The sequence below is a fragment of the Schistocerca gregaria genome, chromosome 6, assembly GCF_023897955.1.
Source record: "Schistocerca gregaria isolate iqSchGreg1 chromosome 6, iqSchGreg1.2, whole genome shotgun sequence".
Taxonomy (NCBI): domain Eukaryota; kingdom Metazoa; phylum Arthropoda; class Insecta; order Orthoptera; family Acrididae; genus Schistocerca; species Schistocerca gregaria.
This window is the reverse complement of record NC_064925.1, coordinates 305462181-305477286: the sequence shown is the minus strand read 5'-3', so window position 1 is coordinate 305477286 and position 15106 is coordinate 305462181.

Genomic DNA, 15106 nt, shown 5'->3' with positions numbered 1-15106 from the left:
AGTGACGGTGGTTGGCCGACCATACAAACAAAAAGGGAAAAGCCAACCACCGAGAAACACAAGAAAAAAAAATTAGACAAATCGTAGGCCATAGGCCAGAATCAACACAAAAACTCACACACTTACATTAAGCGATAAAATCCCCCTGCACGACTAAAACGCAGAACTATGTCCGCTATGGAAGAGTCGACAGATAAAAGCGCAGAGAGCGTATCAGGCAGCGCAAAAGTCTGCCTGAGCACAGTTAAAAGGGCGCACTCCAACAGAATATGGACCACCGTCAAGGACGCCCCACAACGACAAAGAGGGGGATCCTCACGACAAAGTAAATAACTGTGCGTGAGTCGGGTGTGGCCAATACGGAGCCGACAAAGGACGACTGATTCCCTGCGGTTGGCTCGCATGGATGACCGCTACACAGTAGTCGTCTCCTTGATACGGCGGAGTTTGTTTGGCACGGGCATGATGCGCCAATCAGTGTCCCATAAATCGAAAACTTTGCGGCGTAATAGTGCCCGCAAATCAGTCGCCGGGAGGCCAATCTCCAGAGATGGTGCACTATTGGCCTCTTTCGCCAGGCGGTCAACAGTTTCATTTCCGGGTATCCAAACATGGCCCGGGGTCCAAACAAAGAACACAGATCTGCCGCAACGGGCAAGAGTACGCAGGGACTCCTGGATAGCCATCACCAGACGAGAACGAGGGAAACACTGGTCGAGAGCTCGTAAACCGCTCAGGGAATCGCTACAGATAACAAAGGACTCACCTGAGAAGGAGCGGATATACTCTAGGGCACGAAAGATGGCGACCAGCTCAGCAGTGTAAACACTGCAGACAGCCGGCAACGAACGTTGTTCAGAATGGTCCCCTAGAGTTAGTGCATAACCGACACGACCAGCAACCATCGAACCGTCGGTATAGACAACGCCAGAGCCCTGATACGTGGCCAGGATGGAATAAAAGCGGCGTCTGAAGGCCAACGGAGGGACTGAGTTCTTCGGGCCCTGTGCCAAGTCGAGCCGAAGGCAAGGGCGAGGCACACACCATGGCGGTGTACGCAGAGGGGCCCGGAAAGGATGTGGTACAGGGAAACACCCAAGCAGTACAGAAGCTGTTTGACGCGTACGTCGATCGGACAACCCGACCGGGGTCGACGTTCTGGCAGACGGACGACTGACTGCAGGAAGAGGACACGATAATTTGGATGCCCGGTCAAGCTAAAAACATGGGCAGCATAAGCAGCCAGTAATTGTTGGCGTCGTATCCGCAGTGGAGGGACACCTGCCTCCACAAGTATGCTGTCCACAGGGCTGGTTCGGAAGGCACCAGTGGCAAGGCGTATCCCGCTGTGGAGGATTGGGTCCAGCAGCCGCAACGCAGATGGGGATGCTGAGCCATAAGCCAGACTCCCATAGTCCAGACGGGACTGGATTAACGCCTGGTAAAGCCGTAGGAGAGTAGATCGGTCGGCGCCCCACGTGGTGTGGCTCAGGCATCGCATAGCATTTAGATGCCGCCAACACGCCTGTTTAAGCTGCCGAATATGAGGCAGCCAAGTCAACCGGGCATCAAAAACCATCCCCAAAAACCTATGTAACTCCACCATTGTAAGAAGCTCGCCGTCAAGATAAAGCCGCGGCTCCGGGTGAACAGTGCGTCGCCGGCAGAAATGCATAACGCAGGTCTTGGCTGCCGAAAACTGAAAACCAGGCCGCTACAGCCCAAGACTGCGTCTTGCGCCATGTAGCTGACGTTCAGCAGCTGCAATGCCAATAGAGCTGTAGTAAAGGCAGAAGTCGTCAGCATACAGGGAAGCGGAGACAGAATTTCCCACGGCCGCACCGAGCCTGTTAATGGCTATTAAAAACAGACAGACACTTAGAACAGAACCCTGCGGCACACCGTTCTCCTGGACTTGAGAGCAACTATATGAGGCCGCGACGTGCACGCGGAAGGTACGATACGACAGAAAATTGCGGATATAGATCGGCAGAGGGCCCCGAAGGCCCCATCCATGAAGCGTAGAAAGGATGTGATGACGCCATGTCGTATCATACGCCTTCTGCATGTCGAAAAAGACAGCGACCAGATGCTGACAGCGGGCAAAGGCAGTACGGATGGCCGACTCCAGGCTCACCAGATTGTCGGCGGCGGAGCGGCCTTTACGGAACCCACCCTGAGACGGAGCCAGAAGGCCCCGAGACTCCAGTACCCAATTCTAGCGCTGGCTCGCCATCCGTTCAAGCAACTTGCAAAGAACGTTGGTGAGGCTAGTGGGACGGTAGCTGTCCACCTCCAAAGGGTTCTTCCCCAGTTTCAGAATGGGGACAACAAGACTTTCTGGCCATTGCGACTGAAACTCACCCTCGACCCAAATGCGGTTGTAAAGGTCGAGGAGGCGTCGCTGGCAGTCCACTGAAAGGTGTTTCAGCATCTGAGAGTGGATGCTATCTGGGCCAGGAGCGGTATCAGGACAAGCGGCGAGGGCACTGCGGAATTCCCACTCACTGAATGGAACATTGTACAATTCAGGATGGTGGGTGCGAAAAGAACGACGTTCTATCCGCTCTTTAATGGAGCGGAATCCCAAGGGGTTGTTGGCAGAAGCGGAATTCAGAGCAAAGTGCTCTGCCAAGCGGTTTGCAATGACGTCGGAGTCAGTACAAACTGCTCCATTCAGTGAGAGCGCAGGGACGCTGACAGGGGTCCGATAGCCATAGAGGCGGCGAATCTTGGCCCAGACCTGCGATGGAGTGACATGGAGGCCAATGGTGGACACATACCGCTCCCAGCACTCCTGCTTGCGTTGGCGGATAATGCAGCGGGCTCGCGCACGCAGCCGTTTGAAGGCGATAAGGTGTTCGATTGAGGGATGTCGCTTGTAACGCTGGAGCGCCCGCCGGCGAGCTTTAATCGCTTCAGCGATATCAGGCGACCACCAAGGCACAGTCCGCCGCCGAGGGGACCCAGAAGAACGGGGAATGGTAGATACGGCGGCAGTAACGATGCCGGTGGTGACCGATTGAACCACTGCATCAATGTCATCGTTAGAGAGAGGCTCAATAGCGGCAGTCAGCCTTATTCAGAGCCCATCTGCTAGGGCGCCCAGAAGACTGACGCTGTGGTAGTGACAGAAAGATCGGAAAGTGGTCACTACCACACAGGTCGTCATGCACTCTCCATTGGACAGACGGTAAGAGGCTAGGGCTACAGATCGAAAGGTCAATGGCGGAGTATGTGCCATGCGCCACACTGAAGTGTGTGAAGGCACCATCATTTAATATCGAGAGATCGAGCTGCGCCAATAAATGCTCAACGATGGCGCCTCGACCTGTTGCCACCGAACCACCCCACAGATGATTATGGGCGTTAAAGTCGCACTGTAACAAGAAACGTGGTGGCAATTTGGCTATCAGAGCAGCCAGGACATGCTGCGCGACATCACCATCTGGTGGAAGGTAAAGACTGCAGACGGTAACAGCCTGTGGCGTCCACACCCGAACAGTGACAGCCTCTAAAGGTGTTTGGAGAGGTACGGACTCGCTGTGAAGAGATTTCAGGACATATATGCAGACGCCACCAGACACCCTTTCATAAACTGCCCGGTTCTTATAATAAACCCGGTAGCCACGGGGGGCGGGGGTTCGCATTGCCGGAAACCAAGTTTCCTGCAGAGCAATGCAGAGGAAAGGGTGAAGGCTGATAAGTTGGCGGAGCTCAGCTAGATAGTGGAAGAAACCGCTACAGTTCCACTGGAGGATGGTGTTGTCCATGGCTGAGAAAGGCGTGACGGGACGTGGAAGGCAGATTACGCCACTGGGTCACCTGCTGCCTCCGATTTAGCACCTGTGATAGTGCTTCCCATGGCGTCTGCTGGACCGGCGAGATTGAGGTCCTCAGCGGACGCCAGAATCTCCACCGCATCCTCAGACGCAGAGCTGGAAGGTTGCGGTGGGATGGCCGCCACCGCGAGTTCCTTGGGCTGAGAGCTCTTCTTGGGTTTCTCACGCCGTTCCTTGGGTCGCACCGGCTGGGAGGGCTTCACCGATTCAGTCTCCGGGACGGAGGAGGATCGTGAAGCCCTACGACCAGCGGATTGCGGGCACTTACGTCACTGTCGGTCGTCAGCCTTCTCGCTGGCGGAAACCTGGGAAGGGAGGGACCCGAGGGACCCCTTGCGAACTTAGAAGTGGGGACGGACGTCCCCGATGGGTGGGATGGTGTTCCTCCTGAGGTAGGTGGCGCAGGAGCAACCCGGTGAGTAGAGCCCCCCACTGGCGAGGGGGCAGGAGGAGTTGTACTACTCGTCGATCCGGCCACAATTGAAGAAACAGATAGGGCTAGCACAGGTGTTGTAGTAGCAGCGTAGGAAGATGTCATTCTCACAGGATGGAGTCGGTTGTATTTCCTTTTGGCCTCAGTATAGGTTAGTCGGTCCAGGGTCTTTTATTCCATGATTTTACGCTCTTTCTGGAAAATTCGGCAGTTTGGCGAGCAAGGTGAATGGTGCTCCCCACAGTTGACACAGATGGGAGGCGGGACACATGGAGTATTGGGATGTGATGGGCGTCCGCAAACTCGACATGTGAGGCTGGAAGTGCAGCGAGAAGACATATGGCCGAACTTCCAGCACTTAAAGCACCGCATCGGGGGAGGGATATAGGGCTTAACTTCACATCGGTAGACCATCACCTTGACCTTTTCCGGTAATGTATCCCCTTCAAAGGCCAAGATGAAGGCACCGGAAGGAATCTGATTTTCCTTCGGACCTCTATGAACGCGCCGGACGAAATGTACACCTCGGCCTTCTAAATTGGCGTGCAGCTCTTCATCAGACTGCAAAAGAAGATCCCTATGCTAAATAACTCCCTGGACCATCTTTACACTCTTATGGGGTGTGATCGTAACGGCAACATCCCCCAACTTGTCACAAGCGAGTAACCGTCGTGACTGGGCAGAGGATGCCATTTGTATCAGGACTGACCCAGAGCGCATTTTTGACAAGCCCTCCACCTCCCCAAACCTGTTCTCTAAATGCTCGACGAAGAACTGAGGCTTTGTGGAGAGAAAAGACTCCCCATCAGCCCTCGTACAAACTAAGAAGCGGGGCGAACAACTGCTACTGCCATTCTGAGACTTACGTTTCTCCCACGGTGTGGCCAGGGAGGGGAACGTTTTCGGATCGTACTTCTGAGCGTTAAACTGACCCCGCGAACACTTAGAGACTGCTGGCGGCTGGCCACCAGCGAGAGACGATGTACACAATTCACCAAGTAAGGCGCCCTTCCCCAGTCGGCTCGCTCTTCGGAAAATTTTGAGAGATGGAGGTCAAACCCAACAGAGGACCATCATATAAGGCCGAAAAGTTTGAGACTCCTTTTAGTCGCCACTTACGACAGGCAGGAATACCGTGGGCCTATTCTAACCTCCGAACTGCAGGGGGAGGTGCAGTGGTGACAGGATATCATGTGCTAATGTGCTGCAGCACTCTACAAATATTCCACTACACTCTCAATATCCCACAAAAACTATATCACTTCTCTTCGAATGCGAGCTGGAAGTTGCGCTAAAATAACGCAACTTCTCGTCGAATGTGAGCCAGAAATTGCACTAAAATACGCCATTTCTCTTCCAATGTAAATAAAACGGACAAAGATATGTATTGTAGCCCTCTCTCGGCGATAACTAGAAGCCTGTGTAATCATTTTAGTGTTTAAACTCTTTTCATCTGTGTTTGCTTTAACAATATCTATGTTTTTGCATAGGGTCCGCCTTTAGCAAAACACATTTTTTGTTTTTTAACGCCTCTGAACACCCGCCAGGAACACCTTCAACTGTTCCACTGTCAGCCATCTTGTTTTTTCATCTTCAATTTTTCCACTGCTCGCCATGTTTGTTTTTACTGCTGGTAAAGCAGCGACACAGTTACAGTGACAGTGACAACTCAATATACAGTGTTCGACAGTGATGAAGATGATTAAAAGGAGAACGTAAGTGAAACATTATGTAAATAGACACACACATAGAATTAAATAATTTCAGACAATTTTTCTAATCGTAATTTTGGCTTAAACAATTTATCTACTTTAAGGTATAAGTGGTTGCAGATGATAAACTTGCAAAAAAAAAAAAAAAAAAAAAAAAAACGGACACTGCAGAAACACAACACATTATAAAAATCACACCATGTGGTAAAAAGGTATGAATTCGTAGTTTATGTGTTTTTTCAAATATCTGTAAATATGATTTAAAAACTAATAGCTACATGTATACAAACAGCAAAGAACACTCTTTATCTTTAATAGATGGAAAATGAAAGCCCACTCAAGATGCTGCAACTGCAGTGAAGCATGTTTGGGTTAAAAAAGCAAAAAATGTGTTTTGCTAAAGGCGGACCCTATCCAGAAACATACATATAGATGCCTATATGTTGATCAGTCACACTTCGATCAACTCAGAGAAGGGATGCAGCTGTCTATTTTCGATGGCGCATGCTCTGATGTGACCCCATCCCCTCTGGCACTATGAGTGTTAGTTTGTTGACGCGTCCAGGTTATCATTCTTCTTTGAAATCGAATGTAACGTTTTGCGCATAGCACAGAGTATGAGGATTTTTGTGGGTGCTGCTGATGTAACGGTGTCATAGTCGAGTGGTTAGCCACAGTGAGTGGCAGTTCCCCAGTTCAGGGTCTATTCGCACTGCTACCATAATTTTATTGTTTTATTTTATTCCACGTGATATTACTATATGCATTTTAAAACTCAAATGCTTTAAACAGTTCTATTTGCATACATAAAACTAATATATGCAATTTAATTACGATTACTACCCTTGAAAGTCAAAAGGCTATAGACGGTGGTAAAGAAAGGGACTACATGAAGAAATTTAGTATGAAAGTGTTTTCTGTAAATGATCTGCTAAAGAGGCCCTTTTCCATTAGATCTTTAGAGAAGAAAGAGATATTTAAAAGGTTAGTTATATCTACTCCATATGTAAATCTAATAACGGGAGGGCCTAAACTGAGGCTTAAAAATTTGGCTCAGATTATTTGAGTAGCAGCAGACACATGTCCCTTCCACATCCTAAAAGATTTCGCCTGAGTAGGCATAGGGAAAGGTAAAACGTTCTCTAACGATTTATGCGTAAGAATATGAGGGATCTTTCAGCAGCAATTCACGTACTCCCACAGAAGCCCAGTGGTGAAAGTGACTCACTAGCAGCTTTTCAGTTTGGTTTCAATTCCCACTGCTGCCGTCACTTATTAATGTTATTTTATTCCTCACAAAGTTAAATCACTAATTATAAAATTCAAATACATCTAATCAGTTCAACTTACGTTCATAAACTTCTTATATTCAATTCAGTTACGATTACTACACTTGTAAGTCAAAAGACTATAGGTCACCCTATTGTACCAAATTGTCAAAATTTTGCGGGAGCCGCCAGTGGCTGTGAAACTACAGTAATCTCCCTGTATAGTGCATGGGGACTTAATTAAATAAAATGCTAATAATTTTAATTTTAGTCGCTGTTTGTCCGATTACGCAGTCTCGTAACCGGTTGGCCCTGAATAATATTAGTAGGCAATCTGACTGCATAGAATAACAACAAAGAATGAAAGGAAATTTCTGTTAACACAATTAATTAATTAAGTCCCCAGCAACTATATAAGCTACGAAACAAGAAAGAATAAGTGTAACTGTTCTGTGCGTGGAAGTGTGATTCAATGTACACATCTGGCACGGTTCTTCCTCAATACGATAAGATGCTTTAAACACAATTTGCAATGAAGTAATTAAAAAAACAAAAAATACTATGATTGCACACAGAAACCAGAATTACACTCTAATACATGAACACAAGCCAGATGCTTTGTTGACTGAACGTGTGAGCAAGAGGCATTGTTATTTACGAAATTTAAAATACAAAAATGCTTTAATTACCTCATATATATTAACGAAAAATACACTCTGATCATTACAACATCCCCAATCGAACAGCATCGGCTGTCTAGCCCATCAGAACAACTGCACACGACATGCTCACAACTAGTGCTGCAACTACGCCTACCTCAGAACTACAACAACTGCCCACAGCAACTTCTCAACAAGCACTGCCAGTGGAGGCGGCTGAATTATACTCTTTGGCGCAATCTCTGGCGCTGTGACTCAGTGTAGCCACATTTCGTATGCCCCTCCTCCACAGGCTAGAATTTGATTGTAGTTTTGTCAGCATTGGTGGTAAAATACCACCAAATTCTTCAAAAAAAAAAAAATACAGACAAAAGTAAAAGATAATATTGAATAAGTAAATACCACATAACTAAATAAATTTTGGCTTTGCACTGACCCTTCAATAACCGAATATATAAAATACAGTAAGGAATACAAATGCTTGCATACATGTGATTTTACATAATAGTTTACACAAGTATCATTTGTAAGAGTAGTTAAACAGTTCAATCACTGGCACCAGCAATGAAGAATAAGTGCAGGTAAGAGACTCATAACATTTCATAAAAAGTAAATTCACAAAAAATCTGTTTATACAAACATTCACATAAAATATTTTCAGTAGTTCAATAAACAAGTAGCACTGCTCAGAGTAGTTGACATTTCCAACAGTGGCACCCAGCAATGGTCAACAGGTGCAAATAGCAGTCCCATAACATTTCATCAGCAGTATTTAAACAGCTCCAACAGTGGCACCCAGCAATATTGAACAGGTGCAGACACCAATAAGTGACATTATTTCAGTAGCAGAAGTTCCATCAGTGGCACCCAGTAATGTTGAACAGGTGCAGACAGCAACAAGTGACATCATTTCAGTAGCAGCAGTTCCATCAGTGGCACCCAGCAATGTCGAGCAGGTGCAGACACCAACAAGTGACATTATTTCAGTAGACGTAGTCCCATCAGTGGCACCCAGCAATATTGAACAGGTGCAGACAGCAACAAGTGACATCATCTCAGTAGAAGCAGTCCATCAGTGGCACCCAGCAACGTTGAGGAGGTGCAGACAGCAACAAGTGACACCACCTCAGTAGAAGCAGTCCATCAGTGGCACCCAGCAATGCTGAACAGGTGCAGACACCAACAATTAACATTATCTCAGTAGAAGCAGTTCCATTACTGGCACCCAGCAATGTTGAACAGGTGCAGACACCAAGAAGTAACATTATTTCAGTAGAAGCAGTTCCATCAGTGGCACCCATCATGTTGAACAAGTGCAGGTATCAGTCCATAATGTTCACTATCACTAATTAGACAGTTCATCAGAGCTCATCAGCAGAAATTAAACATTTCCAAGTGGCACCCATCATGTTGAACAAGTGCAGGTAACAGTCTATAATACTCACTATCACTAATTAGACAGTTCATCAGAGCTCATCAGCAGAAATTAAACATATCCAAGTGGCACCTATCATGTTGAACAAGTGCAAGCACGAACAACAGTTTGAATGCACACACAATTGCTTTTACAAAATTATTATCATTGCTCTTACACTAAACATACAAATTGTAGCAAGCACACAAATGATATCAGATAATTGTCATATTAACTATTACAATACACAAATGTCAGTAAACCTATAATATTTATGGGTGTCAGTGCAAGTCACAACAAACAAGTAAAATAATATTTAGGAGGTAGGTCGGTACCAATTATTTGGGATTAGGAGAGGAAAACACACAAAACACACTCACTCATCTTTCATTCACATTTAAGTACTACTGTGTAATTGAATGGTGTTAACTGTGTGAATGCAATTCTGTCAAAATTTGATGCTCAATATGTGTATCAAGTAGTAATGGTACAGTGTATAACAGTCAATAATAGTTAGTCAACGTCATAGTCATCATGTCAAGACCAATGTTTGCCAAGCCAACTTTTTCTGAACAACTGTCAGTGTGCCATGATATCAAGTCACTATAGCTTTATACTGAATTTATTCGGAGAAATTAGACTGTGTATTTGTTTACGGCTGTCAGTGCATTCGCACTGAGCGCTCGATCAGCTGTAGGTACGCGTGACGTAGGAAGTAATTGTTTGCGGTCAAGGATTGCCTTGTGCGGCGCGCAGACTTGACTGTTGCTTTGAGTATGTGCCGCCGCCGGAACACGGCGCGGTATTCTTGTACTCTCCGTGTGTTCACGTATGTTAGTTTCTCAAAAGTATGTCATTCCACAAAAATTTTAACGTTCGATATATGACGTATTCCCTTAGAGCGCCGAGATTTAAGAGTTTCTACTTCGACAGTGTTATCATGAATAATTTTTCGAATTCTATATGGACCGTTATAAAGCAGAAAAAATTTGCGACGCAAGCCTTTTCCTCTGTGAGACAAACGAGGAGACTTAATTAACACCTTTTGACCAACTGACAAGGTTTTTAAACGACCAGGACGTTTAGCTGATTTCTCTCTTCTAGCAGCTGCAGATGCAATATTTTGTAGAGGCAGGTTGACAACTTCAGAATGCCGCAGTTTCCGTGAAGCTGGAAAAGGAACGATTTCAGTAATGCAATTTGTCGGTGCTTTATATTTTAATATAAATATAGGCGGTAAAGAAGTTGAATCATTAGGGAGTTCATTCAGAATGTTTTGAAAATATGAAGATACTGATCCCACATTCTGTGATTCTGATGACAAAGTCGACACAATTTATTGATTTCCTTCATCCATCTCTCTGAAGCGTTAGATTGAGGGTAAAAATTGAAATAAAAATTGGTTTAATCTTACGACGCCGTAGAGTACGAAGCCAAATTTTGCAGCGAAACTGTGATCCATTATCTGATATAACCTTATCAACACGTCCCACTTCTTTAAGAAAATGATTGATGAAAGCATTAGATACTGAACGAGCTGTTGCTTTGAGTAAAGGTGTAAAACACACATATTTTGATGTCAATTTCACTGCTACCAAAATGTACGCAAAACCATTAGTAGAACGAACCACTGGACCGAACAAATCGACTGCAGCCATCTCCTTTAATTTCGCTGGAATGATAGGAAACAACGGTGCTCTGTGAGAAATAGTTGGCGGCTTAGCCCTTTGACATAATTTGCATTTGGCAAGAACAGATCGAATACGTTTTTCCATATTACTGAGGTAGCAATTTTCTCGTAATTTATGAAAGCATTTTCTTGGACCAAAGTGTGCATAACTGAAATGTGTATACCAAATCAATTTATTAACCCACTCATCAGGAATGCAAACTAACCAAACAGAGTTGTCGACCGATTTTGTTTAAAAAGAATATCATTGCGAACTAAATAATACTGTCTAATCGCTACACTTTCCTTTCTCCTCCACTTCTCCTTAATGTCCTTCCAGATTGGATCCTTGTTTTGCTCCTTAGCGATGTCCTGGAGCGAAGACAAAATAAAATTTTCAAACGCAACACCTTGAATATACATCAAACAATAATTGTTTTCTTTGCAGTCCTCCTCAGCACTTTGTTTCAAACCCATAGGTGCACGTGATAAAGCATCAGCAATAATATTTGAAGAACCCTGTATGTAAACAATACTAAAATCAAATTCCTGTAGATACAGCGCCCATCGTGACAATCTTCAATGTGTTAATTTTGTTGACATAAGAAATTCCAGAGCTCGATGATCAGTGTAAACCTTAGTATGTCTGCCATACAAAAAAATGCGAAATTTTGTGAAAGCCTATACAACAAACAAAGCTTCAAGTTCTGTAATCGAATAATTCTTTTCTGATTTAGAGAAAACACGACTTCCAAATGCAGTAGTTTTCTGTACTACAACGCCGTTTTCTTCTATCTCTTGAAATAAGTGTGCACCTAGGCCTTTGTATGATGAGTCCGTCGCCAAACAAAAATCTTTAGATAAATCCGGATGTGAAAGAAGTGGAGCAGCAACTAAAGCATCACGAAGTTGTTCAAATTCTGATTGAGCTTCCTCATCCCAACACCAATTAGAATTCTTTCCAGATAGTTAACATAAACGAGGTTTGGCTAAATCGTCCAATCCAACAAAGCGTCTAAGAAAATTACAGACACCAAGGAAACTAAGAACATCACGTTTTGTAGTAGGAACAGCATAATTACGAATAGCGTCTAGTTTCTCTGGATCAGGAAGAATACCTTCTGTAGAAATAATATGACCAAGAAATTTCACCTGAGAACGACCAAATTCAGATTTTTCCAAGTTCACTGTAAAGCCAACTCTTGCAAAAATACGTAATAATGAATCCAAAATTTTGTTGTGCTCACTCCAAGAACGTTTAGCAATAAGAATATCGTCAACATATGAAGTAATATTATCACGTAGATAAACAGGTAAAATTTCGTTTAAACTACGAATGAATGCTGCTGAAGATACAGTAAGTCCAAAAGGTAATTTCCGAAATTGGTAACAGTTACCAAAGGCTAAAAAGGCAGTGTATTTTCTACAATCAGGGTGGAGTTCTATTTGCCAAAAACTTGCGCGCATATCAATCGTGGATAAAACTTTAATTCCATGGAAATGTTGACGTAGTTCATCTAGATTTTATGGACGGTCAGTTTCAGGAATGATGTTATTATTTATCTGTCTGGAATCCAGAACCAAACGAATTGACCCATCCTTTTTAAGAACGACGTGTAATGGGCTGGTATAAGGCCTGACTGCTGGCTCAATAATGCCTTGATCTAACATGTATTGAAGTTCACACTTAACCTTGTCTCTGAAAGCCAAAGGAATAGCGTGCGTTTCCCCCGAAATTGTGTGTGTTCTTTTACTTTAAATAAGTATTGTAAGCCTTGTATAGTTCCTGTGTGATGACTAAACACTGTAGTATGTGATGTCAAAATTTGGTGCAGTTCTTCTTTTGCAACGTCATCTGGCACTTCAGCTTTCTTAAGCTTTTCATTAATTAATTCTTCGCTATTAATTCATCCATCGCGCCTCTGTATCTATTGTCGTTGTCATGAATGAACACACAGTCGTCATAATGCTCAGCGAAAACATCAGAAGTAAGAAACCTTAAACATTTTGTGTCTGATTCAGATTTTGTTAAACACTCCAAAAATTTCAAACATTTCGCCATTCCCGCAACAGTCAACTTCACACTTCCTTCTTTAAAGTTTAAAATTGCCTTATGTGCGTTAAGAAACTCCATACCTAATACAATTTGTGTACTGAGTAATGGAACAATAATAAAATTAACAGAAAATTCGTATCCTTGACAAATGAAATTTAAGTTGGTCTGTTGTTTGACTTCCACACTTTTTCCAGAAATAGCTCCTAGAAATGTAGTTTTAGAAACAGGTACCACAGGACAAGCAATAGTTCTTACACATGTACGAAAAACTGATTCACTAATGACATTAAATGGGCTCCCAGAATCTGAAACTGCAGTGATTTTATTCTTACCCACACATACTTCAATAACTGGATGTAAAAATGGGTCTAAATTATTTTCCTTTTCGTCTAGCAAAATGTCTCTCATGTCTTCCAGGCGTACGTAGTGTAAAGCCGAAGTGTCATTACTTTCTGAACCGTCTATATTACTGCCGGAAGCCGAAGCCACAAGTCATTGTCGATTGTTTGCGTCACGTCTTTCATTATTCGCGTCATTTCGCGGATCAATTTCTACGATTTGCACTTCTCTCTCGGAATTTCTGTCACGCGGAGGATGCCAATTAGGTCCCTCCTGTCTGTTAGATGTCAATTCTTTGTTGTGTCCGTTATTAAAATTTCTATTTTCCTGTCTATCTGCATGACTGCTTCTTGTGTAATTTCGACTGTCACTTCTAAAATTATAGTTATATCTACTACCCTGGTTATTTCTGTAGTAAGAATTTCTATTATTGTATGAATAATTTCTGTCTTGATGATACCGATTACTGTTTCCGTATGATTGATCATCCCGGTAGGAATTTCCGTTATTATAATTGTCTGTGTAATTTCTGTTAGAACGTCTGTTATTGTCATAAGGCTGGTATCTATTGTCCTGTCTGTTTCGTCTGTCATTTTCAAAATTACCGCTATAACGTCCGTTACGATCACTATCCCTTTTCTCTGAAAATCTATTGTAATTACTGTTATTGAAAAAATTACATGAAGTCCCGTCGTCGTTGTCATACTCGAGTTCTTGTAGCAGCGTCTTAAAAGTCTCAATGTCGTCTTTACATCTTCCGGCTAAAGCAATTTGTCTTATCGATTGTGGCAGCTTAGTTAAACAAATGCGAATTAATTCAGTCGGGCTATAAGGGTTGGAAAGGAACTGATTCTTTCGAATCATGTCTTCAAAGTATTCTGCAGGCGTGCGGAACTCAGACTGTTTAAAATTACGCTACATAATAAGACTATGTTTGACTCTGTCTTGCGTGTTTTCGGACCAATATGCCGATAGAAATGCATGATAAAAATCATTTAAATTATTACAATCTCTAATAAGTGCGCGCATCCGCGTCGCCGGTTCGTTTTGTAAATATCCACACATAAATTCCAGTTTGTGACTTAGTGGCCAGTTTGGTGGAAGTGCGTACATAAACTGATCTAACGATGAACATGGATGTATGTCATTCTTAGAATTGCGAAAGATCTTAAATTTCCGAACAGTTAAGAAGTGTTGATAGTCAAAGTTTTCGCCTCGTGGCGACAAAGACCTACCGCGTCTGTCCCCGTCCCAATGTCGATTATTGTCAAGTTCGCGCGCCTGGCGCTCTCTTGTTGCTTCTGGTAAAAGGAATAAATTATTTTCTTCAAAGCCCTCTGCTACCTGTGATTCTAAATTTCTTCTGCTGTCTTTTCCTACGATTTCGCTTTCAATTTGTTTGACTTGCTTTCGTAACGCCTCAAATTCCCTTTTAACGCGTTCATTAAATTTTCCCTGATTTTCAACATGTTTATTTATGTTGTGGTACTCATCGGTTTCTGCAAATGGCAATGGAACTGTATCGTCTGAATCCCTGTCCCCATTTAAACTAAGACTTGTCAATTTATCTGTAATCTCCTCAACTCTTTCCGATAAGTCACCTATTTTTTCTTTCTGTTTATTTACGTCTTCCGAAAGTGTCGCGACTCGGGTTTCAGTATTACCACATTTAGTAGTTAACTGTTCATACTGTTGTGTTAGGTTATTTACTCTG